Raw genomic sequence first — 20,201 nt, 5'->3', positions numbered from 1 at the left:
AAAAACAAATAAGCTACAAAAAAACAGTAGGTATGTGAAAAGAAACTTAATCCTAACAGTTAGTCTATTACTTACAAACTAGATGCACGCGAAACTAAAATTACACGTGCAAAAATACAAAAAATATATATATACGAACGTTACTATTTAGTCTATGGGTAATAGGCAAAGCTTTGTCACAGGCCGTAGATATACCCCGTCGTTAGTTTTAACTGAAGCTACTCTAACGACCCCGTCCGAACCTGGTTTCACCTCCCTTATCCTGCCGAGCGGCCATTTTAAAGGAGGACTCCTGGTATCCTTAATGACTACCAGGTCATTTACTTGGAGGTTACGTGTAGCCTTGTACCATTTAACGCGATTTTGTAACTCTTGTAAGTACTCGGTATTCCAGCGCTGCCAAAAATGTTGCGTGATTTTCTGCAAGTGTTCCCAGCGATTGAGTCGGTTGGTCTTAACCTCGGAATAATTATATTCGGGAATTGAAATTAGCGGTTCACCTATTAAGAAATGACCTGGAGTGAGAGCTTGAATGTCTTCAGGGTCTGATGATAAGGAACACAGCGGTCGCGAGTTTAGTATGGCCTCAATCTTGGTTAAAATAGTAGTAAACTCCTCGTACGTTAACGAACTATCTCCTAATACCCTCTTTAAATGATTCTTTACCACTCTTATGTTACCTTCCCATAGTCCCCCGAAGTGGGGACTGGAAGGAGGATTAAAATTCCATACTATTCCCCTTTCCGAACATGTGCGCATTATAAGTTCATCATCACGACATTTATTTAAGAATTTTTGTGCTCCAATCAAATGGCGTTTAGCCCCAACGAAATTTGTACCACAATCAGAATAAATGGCTTGACAGATACCCCGTCTTGAAACGAATCTATTAAGTGTAGCGATAAAGGCCTCAGACGAAAGATCCGAGAGTACCTCGAGATGTATCGCCTTCGTTGACATGCAAACAAAAATCGCAAAGTAAGCCTTGTATGTTTTAGCACCTCTGCGTTTTCCTTCCTTTATGCTATATGGGCCCGCTAAATCCACCCCTACACAACTGAATACGCGACTCGGTGTGACACGAGCTTCTGGCAGACTGGCCATGAGAGGAGTTGCTGGTAAGGCTCGCAATCGTGCGCATCTCACACATTTTGAGACTAAATTCTTTATTTTATTGCGGGCAAATATAATCCAGTAATTTTGCTGAATCAGGAACTGCAAGGTTCGTGATCCGGCATGCAAATATATATTATGGTAATATAATATAAGAAGCTCAGCTATTTTACTATTCTTCGCAAGGATTATTGGAAACTTAGTATTGTAATTTAAACGAGAATTGCAGAGCCGCCCGCCAACGCGAAGTAAATTCTCGTTGTCAATGAAAACATTTAATTTTTGAAAAGCCACTGTGGTCACCCCATCTCCTTTGAGCTTTCGGAATTCAGCAGGAAAATGAAACTGTTGATCGCATTTTAACAAGACCATAGTCGCGTGGTTTATTTCTGAGCAGGTTAGAATTCCACGCTTACAACCGCTTTTGCTCTGTTGCCTAGCATTGTTTATGAATCTGAGGGACCAAGCAACCACATTCACGAGACGTGTCCAAGATGAAAACCGGAAAAATCCTAGGCCCTTAAAACAGTCATGCGGCTCATAAACCGTTGAGACGTGAGACTTTACCTCTGGCAATTGTTCAACCCTTAATGTTTCCGGTTAAGCTAACGGCCACTTCTGTAACGACTGAACTAGCCACGGAGGGCCTTGAAACCATAATTCATTATCTATTATTTGAGGCGGATATAAACCGCGAGAAGCTAAATTTGCTGGATTCTCCTTTGAAACAACGTGATACCACTTTGCGTCCTCGACTTGATCGAGTATTTTAATTACGCGGTTCGCGACAAATGTTTTTAAGGTATGAGGAGGTGCCTTAATCCATGATAAAACAATTGTAGAATCCGAAAATAATATTATATCTGTAATTGGTATAAGAGTTTCAATCGACGATTTCGTCATTTTGAAGTGAAACTTCTTTACGCGCGTCATGCAATTTCGAGGAGTAAAACCAACTCATGACCGAAACGAAAATGCGGGACCGATTAAAGTTCATTTGATGTAGTAAAAGTTTTGAAGTAAAATATAAATGCTTCTTAGCTCATCTCGACAACTGGCGTTGGTGGTGTAATGGTCAGCATAGTTGCTTTCGAAGCAGTTGATCCGAGTTCGATTCTCGGCCATGGAATATTATTTTTTTGTTTTTAAGGAATTTTTTTTTTTTAATGGTTGACCATAATATCAATCCACTAAGTAATATTTTAGGCCTGTAGCATAATTGAAAAGTTAAAGAATGATATAAAATTTTTTATGATGTTAACGATAAAAAAATGAAAAAAAACATAAAATTAAAATAAAAAATGGGCCAACGGCACGCGGTGTTCCCAAGCGGTCACCCATCCAAGTACTGACCGCGCCCAATGTTGCTTAACTTCGGTGATCGGACGAGAACCGGTGTGTTCAAAATGGTATGGTCGTTGGCAAAAGTTAAACAATATTAATTTCTATTCTACCTGCCAATAAATATATGAAAATTAGTATAAAAAAGCCCTAATAATATTGAAAAAATTAGCAAGGTGTGTGCGAGGTTGATAAAAATAATCATTACATACGCGCTTGAAAAAGATCGTAATTACATTAATAAGTTTGTAGGAATTTTTTTTTTCAATGGTTGACCATAATATCAATCCACTAAGTAATATTTTAGGCCTGTAGCATACTTGAAAAGTTAAAGAATTTTATGATATTATTAATTATAGTAATGATAAAAAAATAAAAAAAACATGAAATTAAAATAAAAAATAGGCCAACGGCACGCGGTGTTCCCAAGCGGTCACCCATCCAAGTACTGACCGCGCCCAATGTTGCTTAACTTCAGTGATCGGACGAGAACCGGTGTGTTCAACATGGTATGGTCGTTGGCAAACGCTAAACAATATTAATTTCTACTCTACCTGCCAATAAATATATGAAAATTAGTATAAAAAAGCCCTAATAATACTGAAAACATTAGCAAGGTGTAAATATTATATACCTAGTTTAACTCACTCTCCTAACTCATCTTCGCTGTCTACAGGCAGAGCGCACGACTGTGGTCGTGAAGAACCGAGGTTCGATCCCCGCTTTAACTAATTTTTTTTTTCTTTTTTTATAACTTTTAATTTTTTTTATCACATGCTACTTATAAATATGTCAATAGACAGAAAAAAAGAGAGAATGAAATGAAAAGAGAGAGAGAGAAGAATACTAGAAGTTTCACTTCTGTCTTGCGTAGGCTTGACACACCCATTTTTTTTATCAGTTTCGAAAGCAGATGAGCTCCTAGGAGCTCAAGGCGCGGTATTGACAATGTCTTCAGTGGCGCAACTTTAGATTTACTAGTAAGTAATGTCACTTTAGGGTGTGCTTCCTTCGTAACCAAATATACACAAGCAGCATAACCCAACTCACTAGCATCTGAAAATCCTACTAAAATACAGTTTGACTGTTTAATTGTATTGCAATGTCTAGGTATTTGTAAAAAACGTAACGATGGTAATCCATTTAAGAAATTTTGCCACAAAATGACAATATTTTCAGGGAGCGAGTCATCCCAACCTATCTTGATTTTCCATATTTCTTGCAAAAGGCATTTTACTTTGAAAACCACAGGGGTTATTAATCCAATAGGATCGAATATGCGAGCAACACAGCTTAGTATTGTACGCTTTGAAAATACCGTTAACTTTTCTTCCACGGAGTATGAAAAGGTATCCTTTTCTGGATCCCAAATTAAGCCTAAAATTTTTAACGAACCAGATGTTTCATCATTAAATACAACCTGACCACTTGAGTGGATCCGATGTTCACTCGGAATGTCCTTTAATACCGGCAGCGAATTACTCATCCATTTTCTTAATTGAAAGCCTCCTTTCGCAAGTAGTTCTTTCAGCTCCCTCTGAAGCTGAAAGGCGCTGTCTGGCTCCCAATCACCAGTAACAATATCGTCTACGTATGTATCCGACAACAGTGCCTTGGAAGCTTTTGGAATTGTGCACCCTCATCCTGCACTAGCTGATGTAAAGTTCTGATTGCCAAATAGGGCGAAGAAGTCACACCAAACGTGACTGTGCTAAGTGTGTATTGCCCTACCGGCTGCAAAGGAGAAAAACGCCAAAGAATCCTTTGATAGCTAGTGTCTTCTTCTCTTATTCGAATTTGCAAAAACATTTTTTGAATATCCGTAGTAAATACTACCGGGTATATACGAAACTTTAATAAAATTTGTCCTATCTCATTTTGTAATTTGGGACCTGAATATAAACAATCGTTTAAAGAAATTTGTCGGTCTGATTTACAGGAAGCGTCGAAAACCACTCGAATTTTAATTTCATTACTAATTTTTTGCACGACCGGATGATGGGGAATGTGATTGGTATTCCGTATCTCAGTCGATTGGGTAACTCTTGACATGAAGCCTTGCTCTATAAAATCCTTCATATATTTACGATAATGTTCCGCTAAGGTTGGATTTAACGACAAACGTTTTTCCAAATTATAAAATCTCTTAAGAGCGATATCATATGTACTTCCTAAATTTACTTCCGATTTATTTTTAAAAGGTAGCGCTACTACATATCTGCCACAAATATCCCGTTTAACCGTTGCCTTAAATATCTTTTCGCATTCACTATCATCTTTATTATGAATAATTTCGTTAGAAATCTCTTCGACTTCCCAGAAACGTCTTACCGCGTAATTTAAGTCGTTGTTTTCGACTGCAGTTAAAGCTGACGTCACAAAAGCCTGTGTTTCATCATTCATTTGTGCTACACATGAACCCATGACTACGTATCCGAATATTGTATTCACGGCCAGCAAATTACATTTACGGCTTGAAATACATCCTGGTCTCCATATTTTTGATATCAAGTCAGTTCCCACTAAGAAGTCGATATCGCCTGGAAATTGAAAATCTGGATCCGCCAGCTTCAACTGTTTGAATTCTTCAAACGGTTCATGCATATTAACGGGCGGAAGCTTGGACGTAATATTTGAAATAACTATCGCTTGTCCTGACATAAAAGAATGATTCTGAATGGGATATATTTTACAAGTAACTAAACCTTGCACATTGTTGACTATTGCATTATTGACCCCAGTGACAGTACCTAACCATTTCTTCGATTTTAATCCCAAAGCATTATATAATTTTTCAGACATGAACGAAATTTCACTGCCAGAGTCAATTAATATCCTGGCGCGTTTTCTGCGTCCTGAAATGTCAAGGAATTCTGCCAGCGCGGTAGGTAAAATAGAGCGTTTTGTCACTGTGTACGCAGCATTACAGTTTGCTAAATTATCGTTTTCAGAATCGCGGTTCGGTGAAGGTGACCTTTCGTCACTATGTAAAAGGGTATTGTGTGACTTGTTACAACTTCTACATCGAAATTTAGATCGGCAATTTTTAATTAGATGTGGATTTAAACAATTGAAACATAATCTTTCTCTTTTGACGAAGTCCCTCCTACTGTCTACTTGTAATCCAAAAAATATTTTACATTTTGTAATGTGGTGATCGGCTTTGCAATGATTGCAAATAATTTTCTTCGTGTAATCATTTTTAACAAATAGAACCCGTTTAGACTTACGATTTTCTTTTAAATCTGAAAGCATATTTACGCGGTTTTGCGTTGCCAAGAAATCAATTAATTTTTCGACATTCGGAATTTCATCCTTCTCAATTCTAGATTCAAAGGATCGCCGAGTATTCAAATCTATTTTTTGTAAAACAAAATGGCAAATAAATTCCTCGAATAATTTGTGTCGTTTTAGTTCGTATAGACCGGAAAGATTTTCACGTAAACCATTTAATATCTCCACATTGCTAGTGAAATCGCAATTTAAAATAGAGTTTGCATAGTGTATAAATAATGCTCTCGACTCCGAAAATTGATTTAATAATGTTTCCCAGGCTAATTCATAGTTTTCTCGTATTATTGGAATTGTTTTAACCAGGGATAATGCTGTGCCCTTCAAAGAACTTAGTAGGTAGTGAAATTTTTCAATATTAGTGAGAACTGTATTTTTGTGAACGAGACTCCTAAATAAATTAAAAAACGGAGGCCAATCTCTAATGTGGCCACTGAACGATGGTATTTTTATTTCTGGTGCCAGAAAACTTCGACCCGGGCGCTGCAATTCCTCGCCTGATGAGTCATTATGACCATTCTTATTCGCCTCGAGAGTGTCACGCGCCGACGTGACCTCGAAGTACAATTCATCAAAAACACGGGAAACTTCCAAAATATCATTTTTTGACTCAAATTCGGGAAGTGAAACCAGGTCCGCCAGTTCGCATTGTATGCTTTGAAATTCCTCATATGTCGACTCGATTTTATCCAATCTAGCCTTAAATTGACATAACTTTGAACTTATACTTAAATCTTTAATAAGATCATATGCGGCCTGTATACGCCCAAATAATCTTTGCCTTTTTAACTTTAAAGAACCAATCTTGGATTCATTCTTGTCCATTTTGAAACATGTACTGAAATTACTACCCACCTATGAAATGCAACCGCGGCGCGCGGTAAGAAATAATTACTACTTGAAATAATCTTTTAATCGTACGATTATTGAACCATTTACTATTTAAATACAATTTCTACGCAAATCTTATCCGGCTGAAGACCAATGTTTCGATAGCTCTTGAAAAACTTTAGCGTCTTGTCGGGTGCAATTGATCGATATACGGGAACGGGAATAGGAAGTTGAGGATGCTACCAGAATTAAGAGAAAGTCCTACCTTGTACTGGTATCTCCTTACAGCCTCCGCAGTAGCACCAAACTCACACAGTATTAATCTATTTCCGTCACTAGATATCGACCACGAAAGAAATGTCCATTGAAATGTATGACCCGAGACGCGTATCCGTAGGTGGTAGAAATTGTACTAGCGAGCGCCGGTCAGACCAAATCCCTATATCCCGATGGCAAGGTGGGAACAATAGGATGTAGGTAATAAAATAATTATAATTTCTTCGCGTTATGCCCGAACACGGCATAATACCCCAAAAACAAATAGCAAAAATACTTTTGGCCGTGAAAATCTTAAATCATAAAATAGAATACCATTATATAGTATATACTAGGAATAATTGAAACTTCTGGATTATCTATATATGTAGTTGTAAATATATAGTATTATGTTACATAATAATTATTGAGTAATTGAGTAATAATAATATAAATACAGTGGAGATGAGTATAGACTGATAATAAATATCAATAAAGGGAAAAACAGGCAATTATTTTGTTAATTATTTCTGAAAGTGAAATAAATAAATTTTACTTCAGTTTTAGTTTAAGTATGTTAATAAACTGTAATTTCTTTATTTCAATCGGAAGGTTTTTGAAATAAAAAAAAAAAAACATGTACTTGTACAATTTTGATATTTTACTGATATCTTTTTGACAGGTGGGTTTTAAATTTTTTGATTATATTATTTTTATAAATTTGGATAATTGTATTTTTCTTGAAGATATTCTCTACTCGGAGCACCCCGAAATCTGCAAATAGCTGTAATATTTCCCATTTATTTATAACTACCACAACTAAGGACCGGTTGTTTCGGAGAATTTGAATAATTCATCAAATTTCAACGCTCATTTTCAAGTTCTGTGAAAGATTTTTTCAAGTTCTGTTTTTATTTCAGTTTTGTCAAGCAACTAGCCTACAATCATATAGTAACAGAACTTGAATAGGACTTTCACAGAACCCGAAAATGAACGTTGAAATTTGATGAATTGTTCAAATTCTCCGAAACAACCCGTCCTAAGTGACCAATCTAAAAATCAATTTATTGGAGAATTTTATCTGATCTGCCAAAATTTATTTTTTCTTATTTGCAAACTTTATCTTTATATAATTTTTTCTATGTTCCATAAAACACCCAACCGGGTGCAATAAATGTTTGTTGATTACAACTTGCTTTACAACAAACCGTTATTGTTTATTTTTATACTAAAACTTGGCAATGTTTAGTATAATACCCAATCTGGCATTATAAAGCTTTACTAACATCAACAATGTTACTAGATAATGTTCCGCTACTACTTTTATAGATGTTAAAAATCTTGTTTTAAAATATTATTTATTGAAACAAAATTACTTCAATGTACAACAACTCTTAAAGATAATTTATATTGTATCTGCTTAAATTGTACATACTCTGCGTATTATGCTATGTAATAAACACTCATTATTGTACGTTTGTTCAGCTTATTTTAAACATTGTATACATTTGAAAGCCTTCATGACATGAATCAATAAATAATATAAAATAAATATTTATAAAAATAATTAACAACTATCAGTGAAAGGCCATCATAAATTTTAAAATGACATTAGCCATATGTGTTACTATGTTTAGTGAACAGATCTGAACAGCAAGATACTTTGAAACCTTCATTTTTCTCATTTCCTTCCCTTACCCACGTACTTCAGCCTCACAAAATCCCCCTTTGCGGATTGGTGGATGCGATAATCCCACCGGATCCGGGTAGTTAGGATTTTTGAGCGATAAGTAATCATATTAAAATGATCAAAAAATATATATGAAAGAAGCAAACATAAAGCCTGTATCATATTGTTTTTTACCCGCTGTACGCGGGCGTCCGAGCAGTTGGTTTGTGAGCGGCCGTTTCCCATATGCGGACGTCACTGCAGTTGGCTTGTGAGCGGCCGTGTCCCATATGCGGACGTCACTGCAGTTGGTTTGTGAGCGGCCGAGTCCCATATGCGGACGTCACTGCATTTGGCTTGTGAGCGGCCGTGTCCCATATGCGGACGTCACTGCAGTTGGCTTGTGAGCGGCCGTGTCCCATATGCGGACGTCACTGCAGTTGGTTTGTGAGCGGCCGTGTCCCATATGCGGACGTCACTGCAGTTGGTTTGTGAGCGGCCGTGTCCCATATGCGGACGTCACTGCAGTTGGCTTGTGAGCGGCCGTGTCCCATATGCGGACGTCACTGCAGTTGGCTTGTGAGCGGCCGTGTCCCATATGCGGACGTCACTGCAGTTGGCTTGTGAGCGGCCGTGTCCCATATGCGGACGTCACTGCAGTTGGCTTGTGAGCGGCCGTGTCCCATATGCGGACGTCACTGCAGTTGGCTTGTGAGCGGCCGTGTCCCATATTCGCACGTCACAACAGTTATAATAGTTATGCAGATGGCGTCCAATCAAAATATTGCAAAAATCGAGTTTTACATATTTACTGATAAATAATATGAGACGTCTGAAATTACCAAGCTGCATAGGCAATAGACTTTTAGCCGTTCAATTTTATACTAACCCACATTTCATTTATTTAACACACTTAAATAAAGTGTGCCTCAGAATATATCCCAAACCATTTCATAGAAGACATTATATCCATATAGTAAAAAGGTATAAAAAGTGTCACTATCATTTCATTGAAGATATCTAACCTACATGGAAAGTATATCGAACGTGGAAGCTTGATATTAAGAAAGATAAAACCTGCTTAACATTAACACCTGAGGGATCGATGACTGTTTTTTCCAAGACAAAATCATAATATTGACCAAGTTGAAAATACCGACAGTACACGAGTATTTTAATTCATCAAAACAATTGTTACTATGCGATACAAGTTGAGACGAAGAAATGTTGTTTGCAACCGAAGTTTGATGACCCCAGGACAAAATATTATTGCCGTCTAACGCAAATACGGTATGGACTACTCGCAAATCAAAACACCTGAACAAACTGGGAAAAAAATAATAAGTAAAAATAGAAAACTGTACCCCCTTGTATTTTCTGTACACTAGTACAATAAATGTAATTAATATGGTCAATGTATTCAAATTAATAATGAAAAAACACTGAAATTTAATTAAAAATGCTGTTACATGCTTTTGTGGAGTCAAGATTTCAAACGGCTTTTTCGCGATTTTTTTTTGGGGTTGGACGCATTCTGCATAACTCCGTCCAATTGTCTTAACGGAGTAATAATTTAATAAGGAATAATTTAGTTTACATTCCAGGAAGCTGTTAACAGTAACATTGAGAGTATCTTTAAGAGTGGAAGATACTCTCAGTATCGCCCTGATGTAAAACCACTATTCAGAATTGAAACGTTTTTCGAAATGTCTTTAATCGTGTTTGATGACCAGTTATGAATAGCCAAGTACAATGTTTTTCAATTCCGGGAATGTTTTTCAATCCCGGGATCCCCCTGCTGGCACCGGAAATTTAAAATTTTTAATTACCATTAAAAAAAAACATTTTTATTTTTTAGGTACTATACAAATATTATGTAATAATGACTTTTACCTAAATTCAAATTAACAAAAATCAAAAAGCTGAAAAAAAAAATTAAAATAAAAACTCGTTTAATATTTTCAATCTAAAAATGCTACCTAAATAAGATTAAAGAGACAAAAGTTTACTAAATTCACTATATCCCAGATTTACTTTCAGATTACCACCCTATTCGACACGCTGGTAGAAGTTTTTTTTTGTTATTTGTTTTTGGGGTATTATGCCGTGTTGCGCTAACTCCTTCTTTAGCCAACGTTTCGGACAGCATTGCAGTGTCCATCATCAGGGCAGATGTCTTATAGATGGCAGATGGCAAATAAGACATCTGCCCTGATGATGGACACTGCAATGCTGTCCGAAACGTTGGCTAAAGAAGGAGTTAGCGCAACACGGCATAATACCCCAAAAACAAATAACAAAAATACTTTTGGCCGTGAAAATCTTAAATCATATTTTACGCTGGTAGAAGGCATATATATATTTCAAATCCTTAGAGTATTTGGAATCTACCAACTCCTTTTTAATAATATTATATATATTTCTGACTGTTTTTGTTTTTAGGATATTTTCGAATTAAGTCCATGATCAATAGTTCTTCGAGCTTTTTTCGTAGAAACAGATTTACAACAAATAAACTTCTTGTACAATTTAAATTTCCATAACAGAGAGACAAACCTTTTCTTCGATTAGGTAATTTCGACATGTCAGCAACCATTGAGATTTTTTGTCATTTTGTTCAAATAACAAAAATATAACATGCCGATAACGATTTCTGCTTCTTAATCTTTTTTGCGTTTGCGTTAAACTGAAACAAAGTGGATACACGAGTGACTCTTTCGAGTGAAGAGCAAAACCACTGTTGCCCAAACAGTTCATCATGAAAAAAATTGCTGTACCAGTTGCGTCACGGCATTAAAATGCTTCTATTACTCATTGAGAATTGAAAACTCTTCTACCTGAAAAATCCCTGTGTAGTGATATCAAAAGACTTAATACCGAATGTCATTTAAACTTTAATAAAACTTTAATTTCCTCCAAGAAAATGCACAATAAATATAACCTGCCGAAATCTTCATGACTTGTATCTTGTATCCAAAGATCTCAACAATATCGTACAAATTTTAGTAAAAAACTATATTTTCACGGTTTAAAAGGTCCTAAATCCAAAAAAAGTGGGTGTGTCAAGCCTACGTAAGACAGAAGTGAAACTTCTAGTATTCCTCTCTCTCTATTTGCATTTCATCATCTCTATTTTCTCTCTTAGGTTAGTTTGAAAATTAGAGGTTAAATAATTCAACGACGAAGCATGGATTTGCTTTTTCTAATATTTTCTTATAGATGAATGACGTTCGATTAATGTATAGTTCCAAAAATTTTCAATTTATTCACAAGTATACAATATTACATAAATAACAATATTACAATTAAAAATTACAAAGAAATTACAATGACAATGATGTGTTCATCACCTCTATCTCGTCACTACTCATTTTTAACACTGAAATTCTGTACCAAACCGTATGAACCACAATCAATTACGTATTTCACTCGTATTACACTCACGACGCAGTATACTAACCAAGCAGCTGATGCTTGGCGTGGCGCAGTTCGCTGGTGTCTGAGAGAGAGGAAAGAAGAGAAGAGAGAGAACGTTCGTGAGCGGCTCCCCCACCTCAACAAGCGCATATGGTGAGAGAGGGACAGTGAACGGTGAGCGGTGGTGGGGGTACCCGCATTTTCGTGTCGATCCTGACTCGGTTTTACTCCGTCCCCGAAAATCCATTACGCGCCTAAAGAAGTTTCACTTCAAAAAAATCCCATAATCCCGTGGTTAAGACAAGCGCAGCAATGGGATTACGTTGCCATCAAATGTCCGGGATTCCATAGATCCTGGTTCACGAGATCCCGGGATTGAAATCTCTTCCAGGTACTCCCCCGCCTTCCTCTACCCTATCTCTTTCCCCTCCCCACTATCTTTAGCCTCACGACATATCAAAATCGGGGATGCCATAGTCTCCTTGGCTAAGGACGATTGTGAGCAGTTGGGATTCTTGTGCGGTAATAAAATTTTAAAAAAATCTGACAATCTTAGGTTCAAACAAACAAAAAAATTATATATCTAACGCTGTGCATTAATGTCTTTTGCAAGTAGTTATTTATAAACGTTTGAAGATCGCTTTAACCAAATAAAATACACAACAAAATTAAATTGTTCAAACGAAAAAAATCCACGAGCATAAAAATAATCTAGGGCATAGAAATAAATATATTTATTATCTCAAAGACTTCCATTAAGGGGAGATAAATACAATTATTGCACAGTGGAGTTCATCCAAAAACCGTTTTATGTCGAATTTCAGATAATCCTACGTGTGGAGCGATTTGGGTTCAACAAAGCGTCTCTGCACACACTCCAAGTGATTGACAGTCGTTGATTAAAAAGGAAAATTGACTATTTATCGCCCTCAGCGAGGAACTGGTAAATAGATTGCCATATTTAACTGTGTTTCACTTAGGTTCAATTTATTTTTATCAGCATTTCTTTTTGTTAAAACCAACGATCTGCACATAAAACGTTAAGGACGGGATCTTTCACAGAATTTTAGAAAAATCATCAAACTGCAGAGCTAAAGTTCTGTGAAAGTTCTTTGAAAGTTCTGTTATTATTTCATAATGGGCCGATTGTTTCACAATAGTTGGATAGTAACAGAACAGAATAATGACTTTGAAATTTGATGACTTATTCACTGCTTTATTTTTGAGTTATTATACCTATTGCGGTGCTTCTTTCTTTTCGTGTACACGACTTTTCGTTTTGCACAGCATTACAGTGTCCATCATAAAATTTTTAATTAAAATTCTTAAAAAAATAACATTCGATCGAATATGTCGGAAAACTTTGATTTGACAGATATTTTTTTTTCATCACAATTCCTTCATATTTATTTTTAATCATTCTCACGGGCACAAACGTTAGACATGGGTTCAAACTTTTGACGCGGTTTTGTCATGATCTATATATCCTAATAAACTAAAATTTTGTTATTCTGTTGAGAATTATGGTCTGAAGTAATTTCAAAAATAAAATCTGCATAAAAAAGCATTTGTGGAAATATGATCATTCTAACGGGCACAAATGCATGACTTGGGTTTGAATTTTTGAAGCAGAAATCTCAGGATCTACATAATAGAATGCACTAAAATTTTAGAAAAGTACTTAAAATTATAGTCTGAAGTTGAATACATGACAAAATCTGCAGAAAATAGCATTTACGGAAAAATCAACATTCTTATGGGAACAAGTGTAAGACTTGGGTTCGAACTTTGGACGACACGATCTACATAGCCGAATAATAATAATAATAATATTTGGCTAATTTATATAGCGCCGTTTTCGTGAGAAATCACCTCAAGGGCGCTGTACAAATATATTTCTTAAATAGTTAATACTAGAACTACTGACTTATCTCTAAGACTTATATCTAGTGACTTACGACTAAGGCCTATAACTACTATCTTAACGACATATATACGAGTATTTACATATTTAGCAACTTACAACTAAAATTAATATTAACAATCTAATCTTACTAACGCCAGAAGAAGAAGGAAGTTCCATTATATTAGGGTGTTTTATGGTTAGCTGGATATATATGTTAAATGAATGAAATTAGTGAATAAAATCAATCTTCAATCTTAAACGCATTTAGATGATTCATCTGCCAACAATTAAACCGATTGACTTGTTATGTTCCCGCTGATATTGTCCATTGACAATTGGTAGGCAAGTTAATAGAAAAATTGAATAAACGGAATCGCTAGATAATGTAACAATTACAGTATAAAAAATGAAAAAAAAATATATTTGGATAGAATGACGGATTTATGGAAATGAGTGTCTGAAAAAGTGAGTTTTTAGTTTGGATCTAAATTCTGTTGGGCTGGTTATACATCTCAATTCCATAGGAAGTTTATTCCAAGCCTTAGGGCCGGATACTCCGAATGCACGATCACCAAACTTAGTGTTCGGATTTCGCTTAGGCTCTTTCAACCTTCCAATTGCAGATGATTTCGCTGATCTAAGACTTGACTGCCTTAGACCAGTATTTTCCGGAATGCATAGCTCAGTAATATACGGTGGCGCCATTTCGTTGATAGCTTTAAACACCATCCAGCATAGCTTGTACTGGATCCTTTCAGGACACTTCAGCCAGTGAAGATTTCGGAGGTGCTCCGAAATGTGCGAAAACTTGGGTACCCCGGTGATAAGCCTTGCTGCGGCGTTGAACACTGATTGTAGTTTATCAGTTTCGCATTTAGGAAGATTTGCATAAATGCCGTTGCAATAGTCAAGACGTGATACTATATATGAATGAGTTCACAAGTAATTTAGTTGCCTCTGTTGAAAGGTTCCTACGAACTGACTTAAGTTGTCTAAGGTAGAAGAACCCCGTGCTAACGGTCTTATTTACCTGACTTTTTAAAGAAAGGTCTGAATCCAGATAAACTCCCAGAAGTTTGACGGTTGTTTTAGCAGTTACGTCGTTGCCGGAAATAGCGATTGGTGAGTTTTCTATTAAATGTTGGCGTCTATGTGTGGCTGCCCAGAGAAACTCCGTTTTTGAAGGATTTAGCTTAAGTTTATTTGAGGACATCCAGAGATTGATTGCTTCTAGACACTCAGCTGTGCGAATTTTTAGGCCGTCGATCTCATTTGGTGAGCAGTAAAAGTATATTTGCTGATTGTCAGCATAACAGTGAGATAAAAGACCAAATGACTCGATAATTTTTGCGACGTCATTTGTAAAAAGAATGAAGAGAAGTGGACCCAAAACGGATCCCTGGGGTACCCCTGAAGAGAGTTTTGTGAAGTTGGACTGTTTATTTCCAACCTTTACTGCTTGCGAACGATTGGATAGATAGGATTCTAGCCAATATTTGATGTTAGAATGTAAACCAAACGTTACTTCTAGTCTCTTAATGAGAAAGTCGTGGTCAATGGTATCAAATGCAGCGCTCATATCCAAAAGTGAAATAAGTGCTAACTTACCTGACTCTATGGCAAGGGTTATATCTGACAGGACACGAAGTAATCCGGTTTCTGTTGAGTGGAACCTCCTATATGCAGATTGACGATTGGTGATTAATTTATTCAGATTTAAGTGGGAGATTATTTGAGAAGCCACAATTTTTTCTAGGAGTTTAGCTATGAAAGGCAGATTTGATACAGGTCGATAATTACCCAGGCTGTCAGCATTAAGTTGTGGTTTTTTAATAATTGGAGTAACTACAGCAGACTTAAGTGGCTCCGGGAAGTCACCTGTGCTTAGGGACTTATTAAACACGTGAACTAGGAAAGGGGATAACACGCTGCAACATTTCTTGAGAAGCCACGTTGGGATAGGGTCAAGAGTACATTGTTTGTTTGGCGAACTAAGGATCAACTTTCCTACTTCTTCCAGCGTTGTAGGTTCAAAAGATGACAGTATCCTTGTGGAATTGGCTGTAAATCTTGGCGGAGGGGCAGAAGATGTGGAGGCGCGTATGGTTTCTATTTTTTCACAGAAAAACTTAGAGAAAGCCTGCGGTGTAATTTCTGTAGCAGTTGGAACAGTATTACCAGCGATGATAGTTTTGACCGAGTTCCAGAGACGTCGTGGATTTTTCCGCTCAGAGTCAATTTTATTGATCCAATATTCTGATCTTTTGGCACTTATTCTGCTTCTGTACTCATTTTGTGCATTTATCCACTCATCTCGTGTAGTAACATCGGGGTTTCTTCTGTATGACCTCTCTAGTTTCCTCATTCGCCTTTTCTGGCTTCGGCACTCTTCGTCGAACCAGCCGTCAGACTTCCGAACTTTCCGCGTTTTCGAGGTTGTTGGAGCATATTTTATTAATAAATTTGAAAGAGTGGTGTTATACTCCTCGATGAGATCTGTCGTCGTCTTAATTTCCCAGTTGCTTTCTTTGCATAGAGAAGAATTTTTGAGATCTTCAAGGAAATTTTCGAAATTAAATTTACGCCATTCCCTCGATTCTATTGTTTTATATGACACTTTTGGCGGGTTGAAATGAATTTCGGTGCGGACAAGTCGATGATCTGATAAGCCTATATCACAGACTTTAGCGATCAGTGGTGGGCTATTACACATGGATACAAAAATGTCTATAATTCCACCAGCATCATGAGTTGGTTCGTTGACCCATTGCCGGAGTCCAAAACTATCCAGTAAGTCGATGAATTTGATAGCGTTGGGTGATGTCTCGCGCTCGAGGTGAATATTTATATCACCCGTGATGATGAGAGTTTCGGAAAGACCCACTGCCCATTCCAAAAAACACAAAAACTCCTTAAAAAATTCTACACATATCGTTTTCGAACCGGGTCGGTACAGTGTTAATAGTATAAATGACGATCCCGCAGAAGAAACACGGCAGCCAATGTACTCAAATGTACTGAATGTACCATTTTCGACCCTGGTAAGCCGCAGTCCTTGTCGGGCTATTATCACGACACCCCCATGATTTACATGTGATATATTATTAGAGTGTTCCGTAGCTCTGGGTCGAGCCTGCTCCAGAACGACATACCCAAGAGCTTGAAGTCTTTTGATTGAATAAGATTCACTGTTTTCATGCCAGCTTTCTGTGATGGTGAGTATGTGGAGTTTTTGATCTTTAAAAACATCATCCACCTCCTCTAACTTGTTGTTCAGAGAACGTGCGTTCCATGAACCCACCGCAAGCCGTCTGCTTCTAAAATTCACATGCCGTTCTGATCGAATTTTATTCAAGTTCAGATTGTCACATTTATCAGAATCGCATAAGGCTTCAGAAGCTAGGATGCTCCGTTTGTCAGTTGGTATGACCACTTGAATACCCTGTTCTGATAGAGAGTTAATATTATTAGAGTTATTATTAGTTTTAAAGTCTTGTTCCTTCCTGCATAGATATTTTTTCCTGTTTTGTCCTCCACGACAACCCCGGTACCTAGCTTTCACATTTGGGTCACGCACAAGGTTGTACAAGGTTACTTTTGCGGCAACCAGAGGGTCCAACAATAACTTACAACTAAAATTAATATTAACAATCTAATCTTACTAACGCCAGAAGAAGAAGGAAGTTCCATTATATTAGGGTGTTTTATGGTTAGCTGGATATATATGTTAAATGAATGAAATTAGTGAATAAAATCAATCTTCAATCTTAAACGCATTTAGATGATTCATCTGCCAACAATTAAACCGATTGACTTGTTATGTTCCCGCTGATATTGTCCATTGACAATTGGTAGGCAAGTTAATAGAAAAATTGAATAAACGGAATCGCTAGATAATGTAACAATTACAGTATAAAAAATGAAAAAAAAATATATTTGGATAGAATGACGGATTTATGGAAATGAGTGTCTGAAAAAGTGAGTTTTTAGTTTGGATCTAAATTCTGTTGGGCTGGTTATACATCTCAATTCCATAGGAAGTTTATTCCAAGCCTTAGGGCCGGATACTCCGAATGCACGATCACCAAACTTAGTGTTCGGATTTCGCTTAGGCTCTTTCAACCTTCCAATTGCAGATGATTTCGCTGATCTAAGACTTGACTGCCTTAGACCAGTATTTTCCGGAATGCATAGCTCAGTAATATACGGTGGCGCCATTTCGTTGATAGCTTTAAACACCATCCAGCATAGCTTGTACTGGATCCTTTCAGGACACTTCAGCCAGTGAAGATTTCGGAGGTGCTCCGAAATGTGCGAAAACTTGGGTACCCCGGTGATAAGCCTTGCTGCGGCGTTGAACACTGATTGTAGTTTATCAGTTTCGCATTTAGGAAGATTTGCATAAATGCCGTTGCAATAGTCAAGACGTGATACTATATATGAATGAGTTCACAAGTAATTTAGTTGCCTCTGTTGAAAGGTTCCTACGAACTGACTTAAGTTGTCTAAGGTAGAAGAACCCCGTGCTAACGGTCTTATTTACCTGACTTTTTAAAGAAAGGTCTGAATCCAGATAAACTCCCAGAAGTTTGACGGTTGTTTTAGCAGTTACGTCGTTGCCGGAAATAGCGATTGGTGAGTTTTCTATTAAATGTTGGCGTCTATGTGTGGCTGCCCAGAGAAACTCCGTTTTTGAAGGATTTAGCTTAAGTTTATTTGAGGACATCCAGAGATTGATTGCTTCTAGACACTCAGCTGTGCGAATTTTTAGGCCGTCGATCTCATTTGGTGAGCAGTAAAAGTATATTTGCTGATTGTCAGCATAACAGTGAGATAAAAGACCAAATGACTCGATAATTTTTGCGACGTCATTTGTAAAAAGAATGAAGAGAAGTGGACCCAAAACGGATCCCTGGGGTACCCCTGAAGAGAGTTTTGTGAAGTTGGACTGTTTATTTCCAACCTTTACTGCTTGCGAACGATTGGATAGATAGGATTCTAGCCAATATTTGATGTTAGAATGTAAACCAAACGTTACTTCTAGTCTCTTAATGAGAAAGTCGTGGTCAATGGTATCAAATGCAGCGCTCATATCCAAAAGTGAAATAAGTGCTAACTTACCTGACTCTATGGCAAGGGTTATATCTGACAGGACACGAAGTAATCCGGTTTCTGTTGAGTGGAACCTCCTATATGCAGATTGACGATTGGTGATTAATTTATTCAGATTTAAGTGGGAGATTATTTGAGAAGCCACAATTTTTTCTAGGAGTTTAGCTATGAAAGGCAGATTTGATACAGGTCGATAATTACCCAGGCTGTCAGCATTAAGTTGTGGTTTTTTAATAATTGGAGTAACTACAGCAGACTTAAGTGGCTCCGGGAAGTCACCTGTGCTTAGGGACTTATTAAACACGTGAACTAGGAAAGGGGATAACACGCTGCAACATTTCTTGAGAAGCCACGTTGGGATAGGGTCAAGAGTACATTGTTTGTTTGGCGAACTAAGGATCAACTTTCCTACTTCTTCCAGCGTTGTAGGTTCAAAAGATGACAGTATCCTTGTGGAATTGGCTGTAAATCTTGGCGGAGGGGCAGAAGATGTGGAGGCGCGTATGGTTTCTATTTTTTCACAGAAAAACTTAGAGAAAGCCTGCGGTGTAATTTCTGTAGCAGTTGGAACAGTATTACCAGCGATGATAGTTTTGACCGAGTTCCAGAGACGTCGTGGATTTTTCCGCTCAGAGTCAATTTTATTGATCCAATATTCTGATCTTTTGGCACTTATTCTGCTTCTGTACTCATTTTGTGCATTTATCCACTCATCTCGTGTAGTAACATCGGGGTTTCTTCTGTATGACCTCTCTAGTTTCCTCATTCGCCTTTTCTGGCTTCGGCACTCTTCGTCGAACCAGCCGTCAGACTTCCGAACTTTCCGCGTTTTCGAGGTTGTTGGAGCATATTTTATTAATAAATTTGAAAGAGTGGTGTTATACTCCTCGATGAGATCTGTCGTCGTCTTAATTTCCCAGTTGCTTTCTTTGCATAGAGAAGAATTTTTGAGATCTTCAAGGAAATTTTCGAAATTAAATTTACGCCATTCCCTCGATTCTATTGTTTTATATGACACTTTTGGCGGGTTGAAATGAATTTCGGTGCGGACAAGTCGATGATCTGATAAGCCTATATCACAGACTTTAGCGATCAGTGGTGGGCTATTACACATGGATACAAAAATGTCTATAATTCCACCAGCATCATGAGTTGGTTCGTTGACCCATTGCCGGAGTCCAAAACTATCCAGTAAGTCGATGAATTTGATAGCGTTGGGTGATGTCTCGCGCTCGAGGTGAATATTTATATCACCCGTGATGATGA

General features: G+C 37.2%; 2 non-coding genes across 2 annotated transcripts; both read right to left on the bottom strand.

Annotated features, from left to right (window-relative positions):
- Positions 1-2,417: 2,417 nt before the first annotated feature.
- Positions 2,418-2,536, bottom strand: LOC149413634 (5S ribosomal RNA). The gene has a single exon (XR_016304230.1). It is a non-coding gene; the product is annotated as a 5S ribosomal RNA (ribosomal RNA).
- Positions 2,537-2,858: 322 nt separating this feature from the next.
- Positions 2,859-2,977, bottom strand: LOC149413633 (5S ribosomal RNA). Its single transcript, XR_016304228.1, has one exon. It is a non-coding gene; the product is annotated as a 5S ribosomal RNA (ribosomal RNA).
- Positions 2,978-20,201: the final 17,224 nt, after the last annotated feature.

Source organism: Hesperophylax consimilis, chromosome 21, assembly GCF_061612785.1.
Source record: "Hesperophylax consimilis isolate HC1 chromosome 21, BYU_Hcon_1.0, whole genome shotgun sequence".
Classification (NCBI taxonomy): domain Eukaryota; kingdom Metazoa; phylum Arthropoda; class Insecta; order Trichoptera; family Limnephilidae; genus Hesperophylax; species Hesperophylax consimilis.
The sequence above is the reverse complement of the archived record's forward strand: the minus strand, read 5'-3'. Positions and strand labels throughout refer to the sequence as shown.